The 13,664-nt window shown below is 42.6% G+C and overlaps 3 non-coding genes across 3 annotated transcripts; all 3 read left to right on the top strand.

The window, feature by feature from the left end:
* The first annotated feature begins 649 nt into the window (after positions 1-649).
* TRNAN-GUU (transfer RNA asparagine (anticodon GUU)) lies at positions 650-723 on the top strand. Its single transcript has one exon. It is a non-coding gene; the product is annotated as a tRNA-Asn (tRNA).
* A 2,258-nt stretch (positions 724-2,981) lies between these two features.
* On the top strand, positions 2,982-3,055 carry TRNAN-GUU (transfer RNA asparagine (anticodon GUU)). Its single transcript has one exon. It is a non-coding gene; the product is annotated as a tRNA-Asn (tRNA).
* A 5,764-nt stretch (positions 3,056-8,819) lies between these two features.
* Positions 8,820-8,893, top strand: TRNAN-GUU (transfer RNA asparagine (anticodon GUU)). The gene has a single exon. It is a non-coding gene; the product is annotated as a tRNA-Asn (tRNA).
* The last annotated feature ends 4,771 nt before the right edge of the window (positions 8,894-13,664 follow it).

Here is a 13,664-nt window from a genome sequence, read left to right as displayed (position 1 = left end):
AGTGTGAATCTGTTTAATGTGAAAACCAGGTGATATCTAATCAGCACACAGGTAAGAAGTTAAGAAAATCTTTCTTTAAGGGTGAAGATGTTTCTCACAAAATCGTTGCCCCAATGCATCATTGAAATTCAAGCTGGAAAGATGATTTTGAAATATCAATTGTACATTTTGCATTGCTCTTCTGGTGACAATGTAGCTTGTTTTTGTCAATTACCATTTCAGTAATAGGGTAAAGAAAATTAAGTGGATTTCTGAAAGAAAACAATACTGTCAATATACTATTAAAAAAAATTAAAATGTTAAAAGTTATTGTACTTTAAGTAAAAATAAAAGAGTCAAAATATCAATTCCAGTTTTGGAAGAATTTAATTAACAAAAAAATAAGTGCACACAGCAGAGGATGGTTTCGATCCACCGGCCTCTGGGTTATGGGCCCAGCACGCTTCCGCTGCGCCACTCTGCTGCTCATGTAAGTGTAAGAGATCCTGAAGTACTCACTCATCATGTGAAAGTACCAATGTGTTTCTTCGTTGGTCAATGGAAGAAAAATCTTGCAAAACTCTCCAGATTATTGCCTTTTTAACCTTTTTCTAGGAAACTTTCTAGATGAATGCTTTTTAGCCTTTGTTAGTACATGCTTTTGCAAGTTGTCTCTGTGGTGCAATCGGTTAGCGCATTCGGCTGTTAACCGAAAGGCTGGTGGTTCAATACCACCCAGGGACGTAATTGACCTTGTGATCAAATTTTGCTGATCTTTAAGTAGACAAGTTAAAATTTCAAACCACCTCTTATAGTGTAGGGTACCTGGCCTTCTCTGATGCAATCAGAGTCAGATTTGATTAAGTCATTTTATAAAAAACAGGAAGCACAATTTAGCATGGGGTTGCAGAGAAAAAAAATATGCAGGCAGAGAAATCCAATTGAGTGATTAATCAGCTCTCCATTTTATGGCTTTATTTTTATGCTAACACATTTGCTCTCTGAAAAGTGTCCACAAAGCCAAGTCTCTGATTAACACCTTTGTTGGAATGGTTTTTCACCTATTACTGATTAAAACTTGCTTCATTGGAAAGGCAGCAAGATGCATCCTCATTACAATGTCCACTGAAATAATACAGGTTGACACCAGGAAACATAAACCTCACTGCATCCTTGCTGCTTTCTCAAGTGGGAATCTGTTTAATGTGAAAACCAGGTGATATCTAATCAGCACACAGGTAAGAAGTTAAGAAAATCTTTCTTTAAGGGTGAAGATGTTTCTCACAAAATCGTTGCCCCAATGCATCATTGAAATTCAAGATGGAAAGATGATTTTGAAATATCAATTGTACATTTTGCATTGCTCTTCTGGTGACAATGTAGCTTGTTTTTGTCAATTACCATTTCAGTAATAGGGTAAAGAAAATTAAGTGGATTTCTGAAAGAAAACAATGCTGTCAATATACTATTAAAACAAATTAAAATGTTAAAAGTTATTGTACTTTAAGTAAAAATAAAAGAGTCAAAATATCAATTCCAGTTTTGGAAGAATTTAATTAACAAAAATATAAGTGCACATAGCAGAGGATGGTTTCGATCCACCGACCTCTGGGTTATGGGCCCAGCACGCTTCCGCTGCGCCACTCTGCTGCCCACGTAAGTTTCAGACATCCTGAAGTACTCACTCATCATGTGAAAGTACCAATGTGTTTCTTCGTTGGTCAATGGACGAAAAATCTTGCAAAACTCTCCAGATTATTGCCTTTTTAACCTTTTTCTAGGAAACTTTCTAGATGAATGCTTTTGTGCCTTTGTTAGTACATGCTTTTGCAAGTTGTCTCTGTGGTGCAATCGGTTAGCGCATTCGGCTGTTAACCGAAAGGCTGGTGTTTCAATACCACCCAGGGACGTAATTGACCTTGTGATCAAATTTTGCTGATCTTTAAGTAGACAAGTCAAAATTTCAAACCACCTCTTATAGTGTAGGGTACCTGGCCTTCTCTGATGCAATCAGAGTCAGATTTGATTAAGTCATTTTATAAAAACAGGAAGCACAATTTAGCATGGGGTTGCAGAGAAAAAAAAATATGCAGGCAGAGAAATCCAATTGAGTGATTAATCAGCTCTCCATTTTATGGCTTTATTTTTATGCTAACACATTTGCTCTCTGAAAAGTGTCCACAAAGGCAAGTCTCTGATTAACACCTTTGTAGGAATGGTTTTTCACCTATTACTGATTAAAACTTGCTTCATTGGAAAGGCAGCAAGATGCATCCTCATTACAATGTCCACTGAAATAATACAGTTTGACACCAGGAAACATAAACCTCACTGCATCCTTGCTGCTTTCTCAAGTGTGAATCTGTTTAATGTGAAAACCAGGTGATATCTAATCAGCACACAGGTAAGAAGTTAAGAAAATCTTTCTTTAAGGGTGAAGATGTTTCTCACAAAATCGTTGCCCCAATGCATCATTGAAATTCAAGCTGGAAAGATGATTTTGAAATATCAATTGTACATTTTGCATTGCTCTTCTGATGACAATGTAGCTTGTTTTTGTCAATTACCATTTCAGTAATAGGGTAAAGAAAATTAAGTGGATTTCTGAAAGAAAACAATACTGTCAATATACTATTAACAAAAATTAAAATGTTAAAAGTTATTGTACTTTAAGTAAAAATAAAATAGTCAAAATATCAATTCCAGTTTTGGAAGAATTTAATTAACAAAAAAATAAGTGCACACAGCAGAGGATGGTTTCGATCCACCGGCCTCTGGGTTATGGGCCCAGCACGCTTCCGCTGCGCCACTCTGCTGCTCATGTAAGTGCAAGAGATCCTGAAGTACTCACTCATCATGTGAAAGTACCAATGTGTTTCTTCGTTGGTCAATGGAAGAAAAATCTTGCAAAACTCTCCAGATTATTGCCTTTTTAACCTTTTTCTAGGAAACTTTCTAGATGAATGCTTTTTTGCATTTGTCAGCACATGCTTTTGCAAGCTGTCTCTGTGGCGCAATCGGTTAGCGCATTCGGCTGTTAACCGAAAGGTTGGTGGTTCAATCCCACCCAGGGACGTAATTGACCTTGTGATCAATTTTTGGTGATCTTTAAGTAGACAAGTCAAAATTTTAAACCACCTCTTATAGTGTAGGGTACCTGGCCTTCTCTGATGCAATCAGAGTCAGATTTGATTAAGTCATTTTATAAAAAACAGGAAGCACAATTTAGCATGGGGTTGCAGAGAAAAAAAATTATGCAGGCAGAGAAATCCAATTGAGTGATTAATCAGCTCTCCATTTTATGGCTTTATTTTTATGCTAACACATTTGCTCTCTGAAAAGTGTCCACAAAGCCAAGTCTCTGATTAACACCTTTGTAGGAATGGTTTTTCACCTATTACTGATTAAAACTTGCTTCATTGGAAAGGCAGCAAGATGCATCCTCATTACAATGTCCACTGAAATAATACAGGTTGGCACCAGGAAACATAAACCTCACTGCATCCTTGCTGCTTTCTCAAGTGGGAATCTGTTTAATGTGAAAACCAGGTGATATCTAATCAGCACACAGGTAAGAAGTTAAGAAAATCTTTATTTAAGGGTGAAGATGTTTCTCACAAAATCGTTGCCCCAATGCATCATTGAAATTCAAGCTGGAAAGATGATTTTGAAATATCAATTGTACATTTTGCATTGCTCTTCTGGTGACAATGTAGCTTGTTTTTGTCAATTACCATTTCAGTAATAGGGTAAAGAAAATTAAGTGGATTTCTGAAAGAAAACAATGCTGTCAATATACTATTAAAACAAATTAAAATGTTAAAAGTTATTGTACTTTAAGTAAAAATAAAAGAGTCAAAATATCAATTCCAGTTTTGGAAGAATTTAATTAACAAAAAAATAAGTGCACATAGCAGAGGATGGTTTCGATCCACCGACCTCGGGGTTATGGGCCCAGCACGCTTCCGCTGCGCCACTCTGCTGCTCATGTAAGTGTCAGAGATAATGAAGTACTCACTCATCATGTGAAAGTACCAATGTGTTTCTTCGTTGGTCAATGGAAGAAAAATCTTGCAAAACTCTCCAGATTATTGCCTTGTTAACCTTTTTCTAGGAAACTTTCTAGATGAATGCTTTTTAGCCTTTGTTAGTACATGCTTTTGCAAGTTGTCTCTGTGGTGCAATCGATTAGCGCATTCGGCTGTTCACCGAAAGGCTGGTGGTTCAATACCACCCAGGGACGTAATTGACCTTGTGATCAAATTTTGCTGATCTTTAAGTAGACAAGTCAAAATTTCAAACCACCTCTTATAGTGTAGGGTACCTGGCCTTCTCTGATGCAATCAGAGTCAGATTTTATTAAGTCATTTTATAAAAAACAGGAAGCACAATTTAGCATGGGGTTGCAGAGAAAAAAAAATATGCAGGCAGAGAAATCCAATTGAGTGATTAATCAGCTCTCCATTTTAAGGCTTTATTTTTATGCTAACACATTTGCTCTCTGAAAAGTGTCCACAAAGCCAAGTCTCTGATTAACACCTTTGTTGGAATGTTTTTTTCACCTATTACTGATTAAAACTTGCTTCATTGGAAAGGCAGCAAGATGTATCCTCATTACAATGTCCACTGAAATAATACAGGTTGACACCAGGAAACATAAACCTCACTGCATCCTTGCTGCTTTCTCAAGTGGGAATCTGTTTAATGTGAAAACCAGGTGATATCTAATCAGCACACAGGTAAGAAGTTAATAAAATCTTTCTTTAAGGGTGAAGATGTTTCTCACAAAATCGTTGCCCCAATGCATCATTGAAATTCAAGCTGGAAAGATGATTTTGAAATATCAATTGTACATTTTGCATTGCTCTTCTGGTGACAATGTAGCTTGTTTTTGTCAATTACCATTTCAGTAATAGGGTAAAGAAAATTAAGTGGATTTCTGAAAGAAAACAATGCTGTCAATATACTATTAAAACAAATTAAAATGTTAAAAGTTATTGTACTTTAAGTAAAAATAAAAGAGTCAAAATATCAATTCCAGTTTTGGAAGAATTTAATTAACAAAAAAATAAGTGCACATAGCAAAGGATGGTTTTGATCCACCGACCTCTGGGTTATGGGTCCAGCACGCTTCCGCTGCGCCACTCTGCTGCTCACATAAGTGTCAGAGATCCTGAAGTACTCACTCATCATGTGAAAGTACCAATGTGTTTCTTCGTTGGTCAATGGAAGAAAAATCTTGCAAAACTCTCCAGATTATTGCCTTTTTAACCTTTTTCTAGGAAACTTTCTAGATGAATGCTTTTTAGCCTTTGTCAGTAGATGCTTTTGCAAGCTGTCTCTGTGGTGCAATCGGTTAGCGCATTTGGCTGTTAACCGAAAGGTTGGTGGTTCAATCCCACCCAGGGACGTAATTGACCTTGTGATCAAATTTTGCTGAACTTTAAGTAGACAAGTCAAAATTTCAAACCACCTTTTATGGTGTAGGGTACCTGGCCTTCTCTGATGCAATCAGAGTCATATTTGATTAAGTCATTTTATAAAAAACAGGAAGCACAATTTAGCATTGGGGTTGCAGAGAAAAAAAATTATGCAGGCAGAGAAATCCAATTGAGTGATTAATCAGCTCTCCATTTTATGGCTTTATTTTTATGCTAACACATTTGCTCTCTGAAAAGTGTCCACAAAGCCAAGTCTCTGATTAACACCTTTGTAGGAATGGTTTTTCACCTATTACTGATTAAAACTTGCTTCATTGGAAAGGCAGCAAGATGCATCCTCATTACAATGTCCACTGAAATAATACAGGTTGACACCAGGAAACATAAACCTCACTGCATCCTTGCTGCTTTCTCAAGTGGGAATCTGTTTAATGTGAAAACCAGGTGATATCTAATCAGCACACAGGTAAGAAGTTAAGAAAATCTTTATTTAAGGGTGAAGATGTTTCTCACAAAATCGTTGCCCCAATGCATCATTGAAATTCAAGCTGGAAAGATGATTTTGAAATATCAATTGTACATTTTGCATTGCTCTTCTGGTGACAATGTAGCTTGTTTTTGTCAATTACCATTTCAGTAATAGGGTAAAGAAAATTAAGTGGATTTCTGAAAGAAAACAATGCTGTCAATATACTATTAAAACAAATTAAAATGTTAAAAGTTATTGTACTTTAAGTAAAAATAAAAGAGTCAAAATATCAATTCCAGTTTTGGAAGAATTTAATTAACCAAAAAATAAGTGCACATAGCAGAGGATGGTTTCGATCCACCGACCTCTGGGTTATGGGCCCAGCACGCTTCCGCTGCGCCACTCTGCTGCTCATGTACGTGTCAGAGATCCTGAAGTACTCACTCATCATGTGAAAGTACCAATGTGTTTCTTCGTTGGTCAATGGAAGAAAAATCTTGCAAAACTCTCCAGATTATTGCCTTGTTAACCTTTTTCTAGGAAACTTTCTAGATGAATGCTTTTTAGCCTTTGTTAGTACATGCTTTTGCAAGTTGTCTCTGTGGTGCAATCGATTAGCGCATTCGGCTGTTCACCGAAAGGCTGGTGGTTCAATACCACCCAGGGACGTAATTGACCTTGTGATCAAATTTTGCTGATCTTTAAGTAGACAAGTCAAAATTTCAAACCACCTCTTATAGTGTAGGGTACCTGGCCTTCTCTGATGCAATCAGAGTCAGATTTGATTAAGTCATTTTATAAAAAACAGGAAGCACAATTTAGCATGGGGTTGCAGAGAAAAAAAAATATGCAGGCAGAGAAATCCAATTGAGTGATTAATCAGCTTTCCATTTTATGGCTTTATTTTTATGCTAACACATTTGCTCTCTGAAAAGTGTCCACAAAGACAAGTCTCTGATTAACACCTTTGTTGGAATGTTTTTTCACCTATTACTGATTAAAACTTGCTTCATTGGAAAGGCAGCAAGATGCATCCTCATTACAATGTCCACTGAAATAATACAGGTTGACACCAGGAAACATAAACCTCACTGCATCCTTGCTGCTTTCTCAAGTGGGAATCTGTTTAATGTGAAAACCAGGTGATATCTAATCAGCACACAGGTAAGAAGTTAATAAAATCTTTCTTTAAGGGTGAAGATGTTTCTCACAAAATCGTTGCCCCAATGCATCATTGAAATTCAAGCTGGAAAGATGATTTTGAAATATCAATTGTACATTTTGCATTGCTCTTCTGGTGACAATGTAGCTTGTTTTTGTCAATTACCATTTCAGTAATAGGGTAAAGAAAATTAAGTGGATTTCTGAAAGAAAACAATGCTGTCAATATACTATTAAAACAAATTAAAATGTTAAAAGTTATTGTACTTTAAGTAAAAATAAAAGAGTCAAAATATCAATTCCAGTTTTGGAAGAATTTAATTAACAAAAAAATAAGTGCACATAGCAAAGGATGGTTTTGATCCACCGACCTCTGGGTTATGGGTCCAGCACGCTTCCGCTGCGCCACTCTGCTGCTCACATAAGTGTCAGAGATCCTGAAGTACTCACTCATCATGTGAAAGTACCAATGTGTTTCTTCGTTGGTCAATGGAAGAAAAATCTTGCAAAACTCTCCAGATTATTGCCTTTTTAACCTTTTTCTAGGAAACTTTCTAGATGAATGCTTTTTAGCCTTTGTCAGTAGATGCTTTTGCAAGCTGTCTCTGTGGTGCAATCTGTTAGTGCATTCGGCTGTTAACCGAAAGGTTGGTGGTTCAATCCCACCCAGGGACGTAATTGACCTTGTGATCAAATTTTGCTGATCTTTAAGTAGACAAGTCAAAATTTCAAACCACCTTTTATGGTGTAGGGTACCTGGCCTTCTCTGATGCAATCAGAGTCATATTTGATTAAGTCATTTTATAAAAAACAGGAAGCACAATTTAGCATTGGGGTTGCAGAGAAAAAAAATTATGCAGGCAGAGAAATCCAATTGAGTGATTAATCAGCTCTCCATTTTATGGCTTTATTTTTATGCTAACACATTTGCTCTCTGAAAAGTGTCCACAAAGCCAAGTCTCTGATTAACACCTTTGTAGGAATGGTTTTTCACCTATTACTGATTAAAACTTGCTTCATTGGAAAGGCAGCAAGATGCATCCTCATTACAATGTCCACTGAAATAATACAGGTTGACACCAGGAAACATAAACCTCACTGCATCCTTGCTGCTTTCTCAAGTGGGAATCTGTTTAATGTGAAAACCAGGTGATATCTAATCAGCACACAGGTAAGAAGTTAATAAAATCTTTCTTTAAGGGTGAAGATGTTTCTCACAAAATCGTTGCCCCAATGCATCATTGAAATTCAAGCTGGAAAGATGATTTTGAAATATCAATTGTACATTTTGCATTGCTCTTCTGGTGACAATGTAGCTTGTTTTTGTCAATTACCATTTCAGTAATAGGGTAAAGAAAATTAAGTGGATTTCTGAAAGAAAACAATGCTGTCAATATACTATTAAAACAAATTAAAATGTTAAAAGTTATTGTACTTTAAGTAAAAATAAAAGAGTCAAAATATCAATTCCAGTTTTGGAAGAATTTAATTAACAAAAATATAAGTGCACATAGCAAAGGATGGTTTTGATCCACCGACCTCTGGGTTATGGGCCCAGCACGCTTCCGCTGCGCCACTCTGCTGCTCACATAAGTGTCAGAGATCCTGAAGTACTCACTCATCATGTGAAAGTACCAATGTGTTTCTTCGTTGGTCAATGGAAGAAAAATCTTGCAAAACTCTCCAGATTATTGCCTTTTTAACCTTTTTCTAGGAAACTTTCTAGATGAATGCTTTTTAGCCTTTGTCAGTAGATGCTTTTGCAAGCTGTCTCTGTGGTGCAATCGGTTAGCGCATTCGGCTGTTAACCGAAAGGTTGGTGGTTCAATCCCACCCAGGGACGTACAGATATGTCCACTATTACCTTTCTGAAAACAGAGCTATGGTAGTAAATTTGGCATGACATATATTCCTTGTGCTTTTGTGCCGTCATATTGTGCCGTGACAATTCGTGACAATTTATAGTTTCACCACTGGGTGGCCAGTGCATCACGTAACATAGCTTTGCACTAATATTGCTGTTAATTAGACACTGTAATCAGTATGGCCAGCTTTAAAGTCTAATTGCTAATTGTGTAGGTGTGAAAATCTCAGTGTGAGAGGCCTTTGAAGTAGACTCCTTGGGGGTTACAGATTTTATCCTGGCTGGGGGATGTTACTATCAGTGACGTGCGGTGGGCACGTCCCTGCTTACTATACAGTATGTTGCTCAAAGCACAGAGGTGAATGAAATCTAAAGTGAAATTAAACAATAAGTTAATAAAAACCTTAGTGCTATAGAGTAAAAGAACATATTATAAGATTTTGCAATGATAAAATATTTCCAAATAAAGGGCCTCATTACGAGTTGATCAGACGAAGATGCTTTTTTCAGCCCGTGCGACAAACTAACCTCCGCCTATGGGGGTTGTTTTTTTCCCCATACCAAGGCTTTGATCACTTGTGCAGTCCTGTTATGGTAAAAAATGTTGTGCAGTTTCTAAGTAGTTCTGGACTTAGGGGGTCATTATGACCCAATCGCAGCGTGTTGTCGTTCGCACAGCTGCAATCGGGTCCCTACTGCACATGTGCGACGGCCGCTATGCGCACGCACGGCCATCGACGGGAAACGACGCTGGAACCGAAAAAAGCGATCGCTGCAATGATCGCACGAAGATTGACAGGCGGAGGGGGTACCTGGGCATCAACTCACCGTTTGCAGCCGTTTTCGGGGTGGGGGGGGGGGGGTAAGAAAACGCGGGTGTAGTGAGAGAAACGCAGGCGTGTCCAGGACGGGTGTTTGACGTCAGAGCCAGGACCGAACAGGCTGAAAATGTTGCAGCAGGTAAGTAAGTCACCGGCACCCCTGCACTGAGGACACCGCTGGCACTTCCCACACTGCCGGCACCCCTGCACTGGGGATGCTGCCAGCACTCCTGCGCTGAGGACACCTCCTGCACTGCGGACACTGCCGGCACTTTTGCACTGAGGACACTTCCGGCACTCCCACACTGCCTGCACCCCTGACTGCTGACACTTCTGGCACCCCTGCGCTGGGGATACTGCCAGCACTCCTGCACTGAAGACACCTCTCGCACCAAGGACACTTCTGGCACTCCCACACGGCCGACACCCTTGAACTCCTGCACTAAGGACACCTCCAGTACTCCCGCACTGCCGACACTGCCGGTACCCCTGCACTGAGGACACCGCCGGCACTTCCCGCACTGCCGACACTCCTGCACTGGGTATACTGCCAGCATTCCTGCACTGAGGACACCTCCTGCACTGCCGACACTGCCGGCACCCCTGCACAGAGGACACTTCCGGCACTCCCACACTGCTGGCACCCCTGAACTCCTGCAATAAGGACACCGCCCTCACTGCCAGCACTCCTGCAATGAGGACACCTTTTGCACTGCTGACACCCCTGCCCTGCCGGCACACCTATTGCTAGCACTCATGGACTGAGGACACCTCCCGCACTGCCGGCACTTCTACACCGAGGACACTTCCGGCAACCCCACACTGCCGGCACCCCTGAATTCCTGCAATGAGGACACCTCCCGCACTGTCGACACTGCCGGCACACCTGCACTGGGGATACTGCCAGCACTCCTAGACTGAGGACACCTCCCGCACTGCTGGCACCCCTGCACCGAGGACACTTCCGACACTCCCACACTGCCGACACTGCCAGCACCCCTGAACTCCTGCACTGGGGACACCTCCCACACTGCCAACACTGCTGGAACCCCTGCACCGAGGACACTTCTGGCACTCCCAAACTGCCGACACCCCTGAACTCTTGCACTTAGGACACCTCCATTACTCCCGCACTGCCGACACTGCCGACACCCCTGCACTGAGGACACCACCGGCACTGCCTGCACTGCTGACACTCCTGCACTGGGGATACTGTCAGAATTCCTGCACAAAGGACACCTCCCGCACTGTCGACACTGCCGGCACACCTGCACTGGGGATACTGCCAGCACTCCTAGACTGAGGACACCTCCCGCACTGCTGGCACCCCTGCACCAAGGACACTTCCGACACTCCCACACTGCCGACACCCCTGAACTCTTGCACTTAGGACACCTCCATTACTCCCGCACTGCCGACACTGCCGACACCCCTGCACTGAGGACACCACCGGCACTGCCTGCACTGCTGACACTCCTGCACTGGGGATACTGTCAGAATTCCTGCACAAAGGACACCTCCCGCACTGTCGACACTGCCGGCACACCTGCACTGGGGATACTGCCAGCACTCCTAGACTGAGGACACCTCCCGCACTGCTGGCACCCCTGCACCGAGGACACTTCCGACACTCCCACACTGCCGACACTGCCAGCACCCCTGAACTCCTGCACTGGGGACACCTCCCACACTGCCAACACTGCTGGAACCCCTGTACCGAGGACACTTCTGGCACTCCCAAACTGCCGACACCCCTGAACTCTTGCACTAAGGACACCTCCAGTACTCCCGCACTGCCGACACTGCCGACACCCCTGCACTGAGGACACCACCGGCACTGCCTGCACTGCTGACACTCCTGCACTGGGGATACTGTCAGAATTCCTGCAATAAGGACACCTCCCGCACTGTCGACACTGCCGGCACACCTGCACTGGGGATACTGCCAGCACTCCTAGACTGAGGAAACCTCCCGCACTGCTGGCACCACTGCACCGAGGACACTTCCAACACTCCCACACTGCCAGCACCCCTGAACTCCTGCACTGGGGACACCTCCCACACTGCCAACACTGCTGGAACCCCTGCACCGAGGACACTTCTGGCACTCCCAAACTGCCGACACCCCTGAACTCTTGCACTAAGGACACCTCCAGTACTCCTGCACTGCCGACACCCCTGCACTGAGGACACCACCGGCACTGCCTTCACTGCTGACACTCCTGCACTGGGGATACTGTCAGAATTCCTGCACTAAGGACACCTCCCGCACTGTCGACACTGCCGGCACACCTGCACTGGGGATACTGCCAGCACTCCTAGACTGAGGACACCTCCCGCACTGCTGGCACCCCTGCACCGAGGACACTTCAGACACTCCCACACTGCCGACACTGCCAGCACCCTTGAACTCTTGCACTGAGGACACCTCCCACACTGCCAACACTGCTGGAACCCCTGCACCAAGGACACTTCTGGCACTCCCAAACTGCCGACACCCCTGAACTCCTGCACTAAGGACACCTCCAGTACTCCCACACTGCCGACACCCCTGCACTGAGGACACCACCGGCACTGCCTGCACTGCTGACACTCCTGCACTGGGGATACTGCCAGAATTCCTGCACTAAGGACACCTCCTGCACTGCCGACACTGCCGGCACCCCTGCACTGAGGACACTTCCGGCACTCCCACACTGCCGGCACCCCTGAACTCCTGCAATGAGAACACCGCCCTCACTGCCGGCACTCCTGCAATGAGGACACCTTTTGCACTGCCGACATCCCTGCCCTGCCGGCACACCTATTGCTAGCACTCATGGACTGAGGACACCTCCCGCACTGCTGGCACTTCTACACCGAGGACACTTCCGGCAACCCCACACTGCCGGCACCCCTAAACTCCTGCAATGAGGACACCTTCCGCACTGTTGACACTGCCGACACCCCCATTCTGCCGGCACACCTATTGCCAGCACTCCTACACTGAGGACACCTCCCACACTGCCGACACCGCTACCCTGCCGGCACACCTATTGTTAGCTCTCATGGACTGAGGACATCTCCCGTACTGCCGACACTGATGGGACCCCTGCACCGAGGACACTTATAAAATCCTGTTTTTTTTATTGTTCTACGTCAGGTATCATGGATAAAACATTCTTCCAGTCCATGATCATTAATGATACTTTAGTGCCGTATGTAAGAAAGTATTGGTCATCTGGACATCGAATGTTCCAGGACAATGATCCAAAACATAGTGCTTCGGCCAAATTCATAGAGGAAAAAGGCATCATTTGGCAACGCACACCACCAGAGTAAGTACAGTTTTGCCCTGTAGACTGATGCTTCCTGTAAAGCATGAAATGCCAAATATTCCATTTTTAAATTCTCTCCCTTTATTGACTTTTCACAGATCACCGGACATGAATCCTATCGAGCTAGTGTGGTCTCAAATGAAAAGTTATATTCGTTCTCAATGTAAGCCAAGGACAAAAGAGCAACTGATTGATGGCATCAATACATTTTGGAAAAACGTACTTACATTGGAGACCTGTAATAATTATGTAGACCATTTATTTTCTGTGCTGCCAGTGATTATAGAAAGAAATGGACAAGCCAGCTGCATGTAATTGGAATGGATCATATTGTCGACAAAAAGAAGGTCAACAGTCATTAGGTCGACCAATATTGGTCGACAGGCCATATGTCGACACATCAAAAAAGACAGTACGCAAACGAATAATGCATAGAATTTGCATAAAGGACCCTTTACCTATCGTACTCATCCTTTCTGCAAATGCTTTAAATATCAAAATTAGACTACCTGCTTAAATTAATTAATTTGTTATATTTTATCTGTAACATGTACTTCACCCTAGTATTACATTTGTTATGCAATCTTGAAAATTGTTTAAAAAAAAAAAGTA

The sequence above is a fragment of the Pseudophryne corroboree genome, chromosome 4 (genome assembly GCF_028390025.1).
Source record: "Pseudophryne corroboree isolate aPseCor3 chromosome 4, aPseCor3.hap2, whole genome shotgun sequence".
In the NCBI taxonomy this organism is placed as follows: domain Eukaryota; kingdom Metazoa; phylum Chordata; class Amphibia; order Anura; family Myobatrachidae; genus Pseudophryne; species Pseudophryne corroboree.
The sequence above is the reverse complement of the archived record's forward strand: the minus strand, read 5'-3'. Positions and strand labels throughout refer to the sequence as shown.